This window comes from Hippocampus guttulatus, chromosome 3 (genome assembly GCF_054856545.1).
Source record: "Hippocampus guttulatus isolate MCC_2025c chromosome 3, RoL_Hgut_1.0, whole genome shotgun sequence".
Lineage (NCBI taxonomy): Eukaryota > Metazoa > Chordata > Actinopteri > Syngnathiformes > Syngnathidae > Hippocampus > Hippocampus guttulatus.
The window spans coordinates 15,867,561-15,881,135 of NC_141263.1; the positions used below are offsets into that span (position 1 = coordinate 15,867,561).

General features: G+C 40.1%; 1 long non-coding RNA gene across 1 annotated transcript; it reads left to right on the plus strand.

The window, feature by feature from the left end:
- Positions 1 to 98: 98 nt before the first annotated feature.
- LOC147207656 (uncharacterized) lies at positions 99 to 12,347 on the plus strand. Its single transcript, XR_015100559.1, has 3 exons — positions 99 to 288; positions 5,377 to 5,583; positions 9,379 to 12,347. It is a non-coding gene; the product is annotated as an uncharacterized LOC147207656 (long non-coding RNA).
- The last annotated feature ends 1,228 nt before the right edge of the window (positions 12,348 to 13,575 follow it).

The window sequence follows — 13,575 nt, forward strand, 5'->3', positions numbered from 1 at the left end:
ATGTAAACATGTTCACTTCTTGAAATATAAAAAAAAAAAGTCAACAAAAAGCCCAGTCCGCTCAGTTAATAGTCACTGAAGTGGTGCGCCCTGCGCAGAGAAGTCCAGGGACTTTTTTTTTCTTTATGCAGCCGAATATTGTTTGTGTAAGTCATAATATTTACGCAGGAGACGCCCGGGGAATGAAGTCGAAGATCTGCCGCACTGTGAGCGCAGAACTTCGGGTGGAGACCACGGAACGACTCCTTGCAGACATGCTTGGACCGTCGGAATGATCCACAAGTAAAAGTAAGTGATATAGATTCAATGTTATTCTAGTTAGTTTGCCTCACGAAGAACATAATCAGGTTTGCGAACTCATTCGATCTTTTAATCTTGAAAGGGTGCACTGTGGTGAGGTTTGGTTTTTGACTGACCTTAATGCAACAGCAGGCTATAGTGCAAGTGGATCAGTTTATAAGCTAAAACTGTTGACAGTGGCTTGCTTATTGTTCCCTGGGGAGCTCCATAGCTGCAGTCCGCAACCTTTCCCCTCACAGTGAGCTCAAATCTCCTACTGTTCCTATATAAAATGATGATAGCCACATAAAACACAAACATCGCAATTGCGTCAATTCTTTACACCTCACACGAATTATTGACAGTGTGGGTAAAACAAAGGATGCATGGGACAGCATCTTGCATATCTTCCACATATATTTTCATAATCCAAGTGCGGTTTTTGAATTCTTTGATTCATGTTCAAAATGTGTTTGTCAGCCTGATGGTGATCAAAGGAACATATAATATTAGTTTTGACGTATGAGCGCACGCAATGAATGTTCATATTGTTTTAACCGACGACTGCGCGGACACTGGTGTAAGATTGAGTTGGGGGGTGGGGGGGGGGGACACATTTATCAGCGATCGGGACCACCCAGCGCGCGCCACGCAGGGGCATGCGCGCTCCCGTCCTCTCCCTGCCCCCTCCATTTAATTACCACTGATGACTTCATTCCATTAACCCCCCGCCCCCATCCCGACCCCCTTAAACACCAACTCATATTCTTGCCATGTTCATGCGTGGAGGTCAGTATGAGGCAACACTATCTAATTCTCCTGCAATACCAAGTGAGCACATGGGTGCTAATGTTCAAATGCAGTCTGCAATAAAGGAACTTTCTGCATTAACAAGGATGATACACTGCTATTTTTACACAAGCAGAATGTGTTGTTACTACCTATATATGCCACATAAAACAACTCAGTCCAAAATTCAGTTTTTACGCTGCATGACAACATTTTTTAAATCATTTTTTAATGTAAATTTGACTTGACTTGGTTTTATGTTGCACAATTGTCATTATTTTCCCTAGAGTCGAGAACTGTGCCAAGAACATTAACAAGCGTTAATTTTAATCGTATAAACATGTTTTATTCGTTCGAGTAAATAGAGCGAAGAAAAGAGCGTCATAGTGTCGCAAGCAGATTGGGTTCGTCATCGAGCATTCATGCGGGTTTTTTTTTCCCTTCTTCCATGACGTCCCATCGTGAAATATTGGACAGCTTTGCATACCCAGGAAAGCAGGGCCACTTAGGTGGAGGTAGACCGCAAAGTGCACAGCCCTGACAGGCCTTTCTGACTGTCGTGTCTACCTTATTTACTGCAATGAACCCAATATAGCCCCCTCCAGCCTGATCCGGTCTGAAAACACTTCGTGTGTTTTCTTTCTGAACTCATCATTCGACCAAGAGACGCACGCACTCGCTGTTTCTTCACAGTACCTGTTGGGTTTAGTTTTCTGTTTAGCCATGACTTGATATAGGGACCTTAACCAAATATCATGTCACGCTACTTTAAATGCATGCTTCTAACTCTTATCAAATGAATCGAAAATTTTTTTCGTCAAATAAGGTTAAAATGTTTCTCATGACAATTTATAAAAGCATACAACATTCCCTTCCGTGTCTCTTAAGGCAGCATATGATTAACGGAGGTGCAGTAAATATAAATCAAACGTGCGTTAAGTTTTAATAAAGTTCACCAAAGGACTGCCCATCAATAAATAAGTCAACTATAATACGAATAACATGAAAAAAGCATGACATAAAAACACTGATTACCAAAAGGAACAAAATAAAACCACAACCTGCCAAGTCTTATCTACGGGGGTCGGAGTACTGCCAGACTCGTTCAAAACATTTTGGGACAACTTGAAAGCTAATTCGAAGGTATAATAATTAAATGTGTTTAAAAAGCAGCGTATGCTTTCAAAATACCGCAAGTATTTATTTTTTTCCCTATAGAATATATTTTATTTTCAAAAATGTTTTTAGAGTTGACAGTATATTGCAGCGCCCGTAACATTGTACGTAGATTGTTTTCCAGTCTGACTTTCAAAAGGCATTGCGACATTTTGAAAGTGATGTAACACGAATGGTACCGCCATAAATTATTATTATTATTATTATTTTTCCCAGGTTAATCAAATGAAACACCAAAAATACCATCTAAACTCTCCGATTATCAAAATGTCCCAATATTACATCTTTTGAAGGAAAATGCTACTTATTTTAAGCATTTCAAATAAATGCTCTACAAAAATAAGAACGCAAGGTTTCATTGCCCAGATATGAAGAATTTGTCCATCTTATTTTAAGGAGGAGCGTGCGTTTGTAAATCTTCATTTATTTATTTTTTTGCGTCAGATGCGCCAACGTCGACGTCAAGTGTCGCCCGCAGTTGGTTGTCGCTTTAATTGAAACCAGTGTGATGTGGAGCCCTCATCACTTTCACTGCGCTGTAGGTGGCCGTGTATATTTTCCTTGAAGTGCTGTTTATGTGAACGAGAAAGGACGGGATAGCTCGCAGACCGCTGATTGCGCGCTTTTTGGGTCGCTCCGTGAACGTCAAGTGTGCTTGATGGCCTCCACCGTGCAGTTGGGCACGCATGCATGCATGCGTGCTCCTCTTTCTTTTCACGACCAAAGAGTCGTTCCTATAGGACAATAAGCACTTTTAAGAGGCCGTAAAACCAAATAGCGTCACAGGCCATCGCATTAGGTACACCTGCGTTCCAACACAAGAGCGGCAGAAAAAATTATTCATTGAACACGAACGTTTTTATTGTGGTTTTTGCGGTTACTGTTCATATCTGTGTTGTTTAAAACAAAACAAAACAAAAAAAAACAAAAACAAAAACAAAACACTCCCTGAAAATAAGCATGAATTCCTGCAGTCCAGTAAAATTGGCAGCACCCTTTTGGAAAATTTAAACCCTGCAGCTTCCATGGGGTCCATCAGACAAAGCAGATCAAGAGTCGAGAATAATTTTTGAATGCATGTCATTGAATAGCGCATATTAAAAAATGGCCCTGTAACAAGCAACAAGTGCAGTATTAGGGCCTATAAATCCCTAAAAGCAACGAGTTGTGATTACTAGCTGTCGTCTTGTCTACATTATTGTGTGCTTTTGCCATGTTGGACTACAAGATATCTCGTCCAATGTGATATATCCACGTTGGTATTTCTCATATCGCCCTGACCAGTAAGGCAGATATGCTTACTCGCTCGCCCAGGATGCATGCGCACAATTCATCTCTTTGAATTCACACAGATGTAATGACTGTATACACATGCTAGTTACTATATAGAAACTGAACGTTTAACTCTTCAACATGTGTTTAAATGACCTTGCCATAATCAACAAGTTTGATGCGCTTCAACAGAAAACTTACAGAAAAGTCACGAGGAAAAACATCTATTCATTCTGATCGACTATGATGTCGTTTCATCACCATCTTCTCACAAATCATCAAAAATATTGAAAAGACAGTTCTTGGTACATGTAACATTTGTTGGATTTTTTTTTTATGATAAGATAAGATATCCTTTATTTGTCCCACAATGGGGAAATTTACAGTCTACTGCAGCAAGATTGTGGGTAGAAGAAGAAAGAGTACGTATATATATATATATATATATATATATACACACACACATTCAATATAATATAAATATACATTGTAGCTTTGTCAAGCTCTACAGTATGCGTACACACGTGAACATTTCCTCTGTGAAGTGTTACAATGTGCAGGGATAAAATATTTATGAGAAGAAATATAAAAGCATCACTATGGGAATGGACATGGTAAAATACTAAAATGTAAAGGGGTGAGCCTTGAGGAGTATGATATAAAAATAAAATACAAAATGTAGCAACATCATTTACAATGCATCATTGATGTCAGTCATTAAAATAAATTAAGCTCTTTGACATTTTGTATACATGGGCAAATATTTGTGACAGAGTTGGCTGAGTAGTCTACAACACAAAAATTAAAATATAGTGTTGTTGTTATTATTATTATTATTATTAATATTATGTGCGCTCATGCTATATATGCACTTTCACACGACAGACATTGGCAGCGAGAAGGATTTAGCCAGTCCAAAATTGACACAAACACCAAAAGTGTTCAAATGAGTTATCAATGGGGCAAAATTGCCCATTGTTAGTTTATCATTAAGTTGGTCCTTGAGTTCTTGTACTGTGCAAATGGAGTATTGCTCAAAAGTATTAAATATGCTGTAATAGAAATTATTCCCACACTGTAAAAACAGCTGAGTGGAGTGAACATTTCAAGGCAACAAAAAACTGTTTTATCACAAAAAATACAGGCTGTGCTTTCTGCAGTGCACACATAATTCTGAATGTGGACAGAAGGTAGCTGTTATAAATGAAAACTGTTTATCAGATAGCGAAGTATGCAAGTAATCAACTGCTGTTGTTTCTTTAAACCATCCTTGTTATTTCCTTTTTTTTAATCAGCAATGATACTCTAAAACAAATTAATCCATTTTTGTTTTACTTGTGAAAACTTAAGCAGTCAGAAAATTTACAGTAATATATCTCTCTCTCTCTCTCTCTCTCTCTATATATATATATATATATATACACACAGTATATACAGTATATACAGTATATATATATATATATATATATATAGTGTATTAATTACAATTTGTTCTATTCTGTATACATGAATGAGATTTCAGTGAAATGAGAATTATTTTGCCTCCTTGCCTCCTCGCTTAAGTCCCCAATTTATAATGAACGGTTGTCACAATGACATACTGTATAAATAAAAAGAAATAATATAACATGCAATTATATACATTTTATGAATCAAAAAAGCCTTTACAAGACACACACATAGGTTCCTGCTTGATGGACACTCAAACAGCTTCCAGAATTTTCCAGAGACAATTTGTGACTCAAGAAAACCTCACCAGGCATTTCAAGAAACTGTTTGATAACTAATATTGGACATACATAAAAAAATAAATAAAGGCCCCTCTTTGCATAATGTTCACTCTGCTTGCTTTTCTTACAGGCACTCTGAATGTGACGCAGCGGGTCTGTCCCACACAGTGCATGGGAGCCAGTCAGCGGTGCCCCACCCTGTGGCTGTGCACACCTCCCATGCAGGGCCGCTCCGTCATGACCTTTCTGATGCCGTCTGAGCCGTCAATAATAGGAGATGAGACATAAACCACAGTGGCGAAGGCATGAGCAGAGACTTGGTGGGCCACCTTTTCAGGTTAGTTTGCTGTGCTGCCACCCTGATGGCAGCGGGATGTGGTGGACCAGACAGCAGCATGGGCTCCAATGCTTGTGTTTCCAAAAAATCTTCAGCCTTAACAGGTCACCCGCTCTCTTGGTTTTTTTTTTCTGCTCTGAAGGGGGATTTTCCTGTGGTAAGCTGATTCGGAAAAAGCAATTAAGAATTCCCAAACATGCCACCACAATGGGAGATATCATTCTGGCAACCTGAGTTGGATATTTTTAATCCTGCACCCAACTGAAGCCACCTACATGTAAACCACAAATGAAAGCAATATGAGGAGGGAGGTGGGTTCGGTTGGTTGGAGGTTTGGTGGTGGTGGTGGGGGGGTGGGGGGGGGGGGTCAAGCTAGTTTCCTGTCATGAAGCTTCTGCCATGAAGAGCTTTGGTAGCGCCCAACTTGATACTCCAGTCGCTTTGAACTGGGGGCATGTCCTCGTTGTCTGTGGGAAGGCACGGCCAGGCAGCGGTCGGAATCAGTCAGGAATGTTCTGGGACGGTAACTGGATTCAGAGTGTAATGCCCGGCTCTCCAGAGTGGAGCGCGAGGGTGGGAAATAGGCCGAGAGCATTTCCTGAGTGGAGGGGGGTCCCAGCGAAGCATCACAGGCGTGGGCATTATGTGACAGCCACCCTGCCAGGTCTCTGCCTTCCATCCCACATGAAGAGCGGCGGGGACGGAAAGAAGGCAGGGAGAGGCTGCAATTAAAACATGTGGCAGTTTCGTGTCCAACGCAAACCTGTGAATGGTGGAAAGATGAAGAACATGATGTCAAATGTAGTGACACACAAAACAACCTCAGTATTTTTCATTTTTACAGCTCCACAAATCATTTTCGAGGCGCAGCGGAAACTTTTGTGAAGTAACTGCAGTGAATCGCTTGGGATAATGAAAACACAATTCAGTGCAATCTCAAAGACCGAACAGGATCCAGAATGCTGGTTGACCTAATCTTAGAATCAGAGGAAATAATGGGCATCGAATTCAAGGGCTACATCGTCCTCATTATAAAAACTTGATTACCTGTACAGGTGGTGTTTTAAAAATACATTTTAACATTCTTAAAGGGTTCTTTGCAATTTTTAAATAATTAATTTTCAGTCTCTTTTGTTACAACAAAAACAAAAAAAAAATCCCCCCTCTCTGGCCATATATTGTACCTTTAATTAAAAATTTAAGAAACCACCACGCCCGAGGAAAAACAACCGCTCAGAGACAGGGGGCGTGACTGACGAAGTGTCAATCATGCTCAGACTCACAGACAGCGATCACAACCCGACGGCCTCATGCGCTTGCGCGTTACCTTGGGTTTAATTAACTTTGCTGAAACTACAGCTAAGCATCCATCTTTGATGAGCAACAACATTTTAAAAATGAATTGGATAGATCCTCAGACAAAACAGAGGTGAACATTGGAGTTGCCTGCCAGGAGGATGTATCACTATTTTCTATTATTCTCTTGTTTTTGAGGCTATGGCCATGCTGTACTGAGCAGTGAGGTCAGAGAGTTACAAAATGTACTACTTTCCTATGGCGCAGTAAATTCAACATTTTTCCTCCTTTTCCATTGCCGGTACCCTTCTTGAGCATCCATTTTACTTGGCAGTGGTGTAGAACTGTACAGCATCATTTTGTCCTCTCTCATGCCGCTAAATATTACCGTTGTTTCTCAGTGGGATGTAGTTACATTCCACACCAGTGCAAAATATAATTCAAACATTTTGAATAAATAGAGGGGTACCTTAGACTTATGAGTGACCGAGCTTACACATTTTTTTAAGATACAAGTCATGGCTCAGCCGATCTCCTGCTTTGACTTGTGAGCAAAACTTTGAGATGCAGTACAAAATGGTGGCAGCAAAACTCAACTCAACTTTATTTGGAAAATAATGAAATGTTTTCTAAACAAATATGCTCCAGGCGGTTTATTGCCACTGCCAATTGAAGTTTACTGTTGAATTCAATATAGAACAAAAAGAATTGCATGTGAATGTGAATTAGCTCAATGCTAACCCAATGCAAGATGCCATAGATGGGCTAAAGAATAGCATCTACGCACTGCATGTGGCGCACTGTTTCCGGTGGTGGTATAACGCTGTTAACAGCAGATGTTTGAAGAAAAACATTGCACAAAACACAGGGAAACAGACAATATGTTACTATTCAATTGCACATATTCTTTATCGTCTGTGAAAAATAAATATTACTGCAGCTTGCTGAGTCACTTAGTGTTGAAACGTTAAGTGAAATCTTTTACACAATAACGTTGATCTACAGTCTTCCCTCACTTTTCACGGGTGATGGGCTATGTTCCATGATCGCTCGCTTTGAATCCCCCAAAATAGAGGTTGACATTTTTTTTTTTGCAGGGGATTTACTCCTCGAATAAGCCATTACGAACACCTCCATACAGTTCGCACCCTTCTAAACAATTGTTACACTTAATAAATTGAAATTTTAAAATGCACAATGAAGAAAAAAAAATCTGTGTTGTCTTCTATTTACAAGATGAAAAAGAAGAATGGTAGTCATGGCAACTAGCTCTAATTTTCCACAAGGATTTAAAGCATTAGCTCACTTGGACTGTACCTTTGGTGACAATGTAACATGGGATTCTGGTTAAGAAAAAGAAAACCTTTTACGCAGATATTAAGCGGAGGTTAGTCGTCCTCATGTGCTGCTTGAGGCAGACCGCGCTCCATTCACATTCATTTTTGACTGCAGCCTATAATCTGCAGCTTGTGCTACAACTCTTTACTTCTCTTGCACTGCCTCACACACTGAGAGTTCCGGTACTCTGGATAACCGAACGGCTGTCTAAGTCAGCAGTGCGCTCAGAGCGGTCTTTCCGAACGCACCCAGAATAAGGGAACCGAGATTATGGGAGTGATGAGCTCTCATGTTTACACTCATGTTTTTGTCAAACAAATTTGCCCTTAAAAAAAACCCAAATAATAATAATAATATATGTTTTTGACTGCTCTGACTAAGAGGGCAGAAAAATTGCAAAAAATTGCATGAAATGTGGTGAAGGAGCAAAGTTATGGTCACAAATGAAAACCCGCGATAGCCTGAAGGCATAATAATCGAACAGCGAAGTAGCGAGGGAACACTGTATTTGTGTGTGTGAGGGGTGGTGCTGGCGTCTTGTGTAAATGTTGGGCTCATCCTGGAAATAATCTTCAATCCTATGCTGTAGTTGTCAAAGAGTTTTAATTTCCACCTGCTAGCGACCTATTTCCTGCTCTATAACAATGGCACTGGGGAAGCTGTGGAGTGCCAAGTGATTGATGTTGTACTGTATTTGGCCCTTCTTCACATTGGGGCCTGACGGGAAATCCCCCCCCCCCCCCCCCCCCCCCCTCAATCGCTCCCTCCCCCACACCACCCTGTGGCAACAACACGGTGAAGAGACTGAAGTGCTGATCAGGGTTTACGAAAGGCATCCCTTTTTTTTTTGGTAACATGGTGTCATTCTTCTCCATAGACAAGCTGGCAACTGCATATAAACACACTTTCCACGTCTTATAAATCAGCTTAAGAATGAATGAAGCTCATTCTCGCCACGCGATTAAACTTGGTCACATCCCCTCCTGCCCGCATCCAAGCATCACTCTTTTAACACGTCCCGCGTCTGGAAGTTGAACAGAAATACATCACACTGGCATTCTTTCCACACAGCACAGCAAAGAAGACAATCTATCACTCGGATTGCCGGTGTTCATTCTCGTTCTCTATTTCTAACGGTGTTTCTCTTTCTGCTTCCTCTAGGCTGGAGTGGGCAGGCATGCGGCTTTGGCCACAGGAAGCTGTGAATTCTTCGAAGAATGGAAGATGTCCTACAGGGAGACGTACTCGGCCCGCCTACGCCCACTCCTTACCCCAAAATGACCCCTGACCCATCCGTATGTTTATATCAGAGCGTGGAAGTGAGAAATAGTGATGAGTCACTTTGGCCGTCTGTTTACACTCTGGAGTCACGCAAGGAAGGAAATCAGCTACGGTCTGCTACAAGTGGCCAGCTTGGAGAGAGAATAGATGCGGCCCCTTCAGAGGTGCACCTCGAGCCCAGCGGGATATTAGAGGATTTGCTTCACCTGAGGGCTGCTGTAAACTCCGTAAGACAACAGAAAACGGAAAACTTAGCAGCACAAATGAATTATCGTCAATTCACACTTTCCTCAAGGAGAACTGCGTGGCAAAACATTGTCTCATCTTCCCTGATGATGCACTCTTGAAACTGCTCGGTCAAAAGTAACCCAAATTGGGTGAAATAGTCTGAAAGAGACTGAGCCAATGTCGGGTGTTTTATACCCAGCGTGTTGGGTTGAGGGTTTGGGTCAGCACATTTGGTCAATATTTCGAGCCAATAGAGGGTAAAGACTAACCATACTGATGCATTGCCAAGTTATCAGCAACCATTTTTATGGCTGTGCCATCTGCCTCTTCCTGGGATTTGAACCCAGAGCTCTGTGCTCAAGGTTGGCAGGATTAAACAATGATCCACCCAACCACCAACATTTTGTGGAATGTCACATTGAACTTACTTCAAGTTCAGTACACGGGCAAAATGGGGACCAAATTCAGCTCTTTCAGTTGCTAAAAGCCTGTTTTAGTGATTGATAGTCAGTTGTCCATGATTTTGGATTTGGTCTTTGGTTTTTAAAGACAGGGACCCCAGGTATTTTCTAACATCAATACTCTTTTCTTTATTGCCAAAATCAATTACCTCTGTTCTGTTTTGGTTTAGCTGAAGCATATTCTGGTTCATCAAAGTTGAAGCACCGCGCACGGTTAGCATTTCGACTGGTTAGCATTTCTGTCTCACAGTGCAGAGGTAATGTGTTTATATCCGGCTCCGGCCTCCCTGTGTGAAGTTTGCAGGTTCTCCTTGTGCCTGTGTGGGTTTTCTCCGAGTACGGTACTCTGGTTTCCTCCCATATTCCAAAAACATGCATGGCAGGTTAATGGAACACTCTAAATTGTCCCTGTGCGTGATTGTGAGTGTGAATGGTTGTTTGTCTTTGTGTGCCCTGTGATTGACTGGCAACCAGTTCAGGGTGTGCCCCGCCTACCGCCCAAAGACTGCTGCGATAGGCTACTGCACGCCTGCGACCCACGTGAGGATAAGCGGATGAGAAAATGGACGGATGTTATTGTGGATGCTATGGATTAGGTCTTGAAAAGAAATTGTCAACTCATCAATAAGTAGATTGTGACGTGATTTTGGTATCTCGTCTCAGCCCGTCTATTTAATGGGAGCAGAAAATAGGGCAAAATATGTTTTATTCTTTACTTTCGATTTAATTGTTATTGTTGGATGTTTTCTCAGTGCTATACATTTTAAAGAGTGCTATTTTCATTCTTAAAAAAACAGATGACAAACTATTTTTATTGTGTTTGCCATTTCCATTCATTTTAATGGGGGCGGGGGGTGATTTGTGATCGTTCACATCAGCCTCTTCTATGACTGCAGGTATTATCCCAATTTCATCACAGTACATTTCCCTACGGGTTTCAGTTCTAACTAAAAATATAATCTGCCCTTATAAATTCTGTCCAGCACAGTGAGTATGTGTAAATCATACATTTACTTTCTTAATAACTTCATCGTTATGTTACACATTTGCAACCGTGTGCCAACCATGTGGGCCACTGTCACCCCAACCCAATTATAAAATGATAGTATTGCTGCTGTCCAATGAAAAGCACGTACTGTATATCCCAGCTTTAAGTTTCTTTTGATCTGAAAATCATTTTTGTTGTTCTTCTTTCAAAAGTAACCGGTATTGCCCAATCTCCACTCCATCTTAGAAAAATATTTCTCATTTATGAATTCATTGAAATAGTCCCTCTTGGCCAATCTGCTGAATGACCATTTGATTATGAAGTTGTTATCAAGATAGGTCATTACTGCACTTATGCTCTATAAATAAACATAACACCTCATTGCCTTCCACCTATAGGGTCGCGCGTGCGCACACACGCACGGGCACACACGCATACACGCTCTGCCTCAATAAGAGCCAACATTTCTGAGTTTGGCAAGATTTCTCCCGAATTGTAACTCTTGTCAGGATCTTTGATTGATAGTTGTGTTTATCACCATATTATTAAGTAATCAAGCTCACCGCAGCAGGGCCTCAAGCTTCTCAATTCCACTTCAGTGCAAATTAAAGGTTTGGTTCATGTTTATTCTTGTGATTGGAAAAAAAAAGATATATCTAAGGATTTTATAGGAGTGGTCTGATTGCAGCAGATGCTTGGGAACATTTGGTAGGATGAATCCTCTAGATCAGTGATTCTCAAACTTGTCATGCCAAGCACCAGATAAAAACATTAAAAAAAAACCTGAACCTTCAAGTACCGCCATAATAATCAACATGAAAATCCAATAGCAGAGTAAGCCAAAAATGTTTTATTCCAAATATTAACATGAGAAAATGGGTGATTTTAAGAATAAAAATTTGGAAAAAAATTATAAACGAAGTCAAAATATTAGGGGGAAAAAAATACGTCCGTAAAATTGTGATACTGTGGCTAAAACAACCCCCAAATTGACAGGAATAAAGTCAAAATGTTACGAGGGAAATAAACATTATGCAAGACTGAAGTTGGACTGCTATTATATTTAAATCATACAGCAAGAGAGACAAAACTCAAAATGAGACAATTATAAAGTTGTAATATTCTACATTTTTTTAACAAAAACTCAAGAACTTTCGGGAATAAAATAAAATTTTATTTTTTTATACTTTAAATTCCAAAACGACAATATCAACATTAGGTACTGTTTCCCCGGAAAAGAATTGCCTTCTGTCAAAAAACAACCCTCCCCCCCAAAAAACAAACAAACAAACAAAAAAAAAGAATTTAAAGTTGAAATATTTCATGAAAAAGGAGAACATTACGATGATTAAAGTAGTAATATTTGACAAGTAATACTTGTTTTAGAATAGATAAAGCATGCCATGTAATATAATACATTTGGCACTGCACCAAAATATTAAAACATGTATGAAAAAGAACAATAATTGATTTAAACGTCTTGCCCATTAGAGTAAAAAAAAAAAAAAAAAAAAAAAGCTACATAAAAGTATTGAATGCAAATCTCCTAAAAAAGTTCAATACAACTGAGCTGTACTTAGTGATACTTTTGAATTGCACGAGCACCGCACTTTGAGAATCACTACTCTCGAATTGGTCCTGCTGCAAAACTGCATCCGGAATGTAAACATTCTGTCTTTCAAAACACTTAAGGCGCTTTTAGATTGTTGTAAAAATGTTGCAAAATGAAGTTGCGTAAGTATATATATATATGCAACCTTTCGCGGTGTATAAAATGAGAAGCACTCGGCAGAGGATTTGTTCTTGCTTCGTTAATAGCGCCTGCGGCCAACTGACTTTGTGTACTGGCCAAGTAAACACAGTCAAAAGTCAAAAGCGGACATGCTGTTGAGTGTGTCCTGACTGGAGACAGGCAGCATTGTGGCACTGCACAGATGGACAACGCCAATGTGAATGAACGGCTAGTGGACCATCGGCCATGTTTTGGCTTCGATGGCACCTCGAAGAAGTTGGACTCAGGGAATCAATCAAAAACAAAAAGTACAATTTTTGGCTACTCTACCCACTTCTGTTTGCAAAAATACATACATTTTGTAATTCTCTTGCATGCCAATAGGTTTGTTTGGAAATTGTCATCTAAATGTCAATTGAATTACCCTAAACCCTTAAATAAATTAGCCGGTACCAGCACAATTTTGAATCTGTGTATATTTTGTTATTTATTTATCATCAGTCCAATACACCTCAAACAGATTTATATGGATTTAGAACAGCAGTCCCCAACCTTTTTTGCCCCACGGACCGGTTTATTATCAGACAATATTTTCAGGGACCGGCCTTGAAGGTGTGACAGATAAATACAACAAAATAATATGATATGACCTGCATGAAAACTGTGGT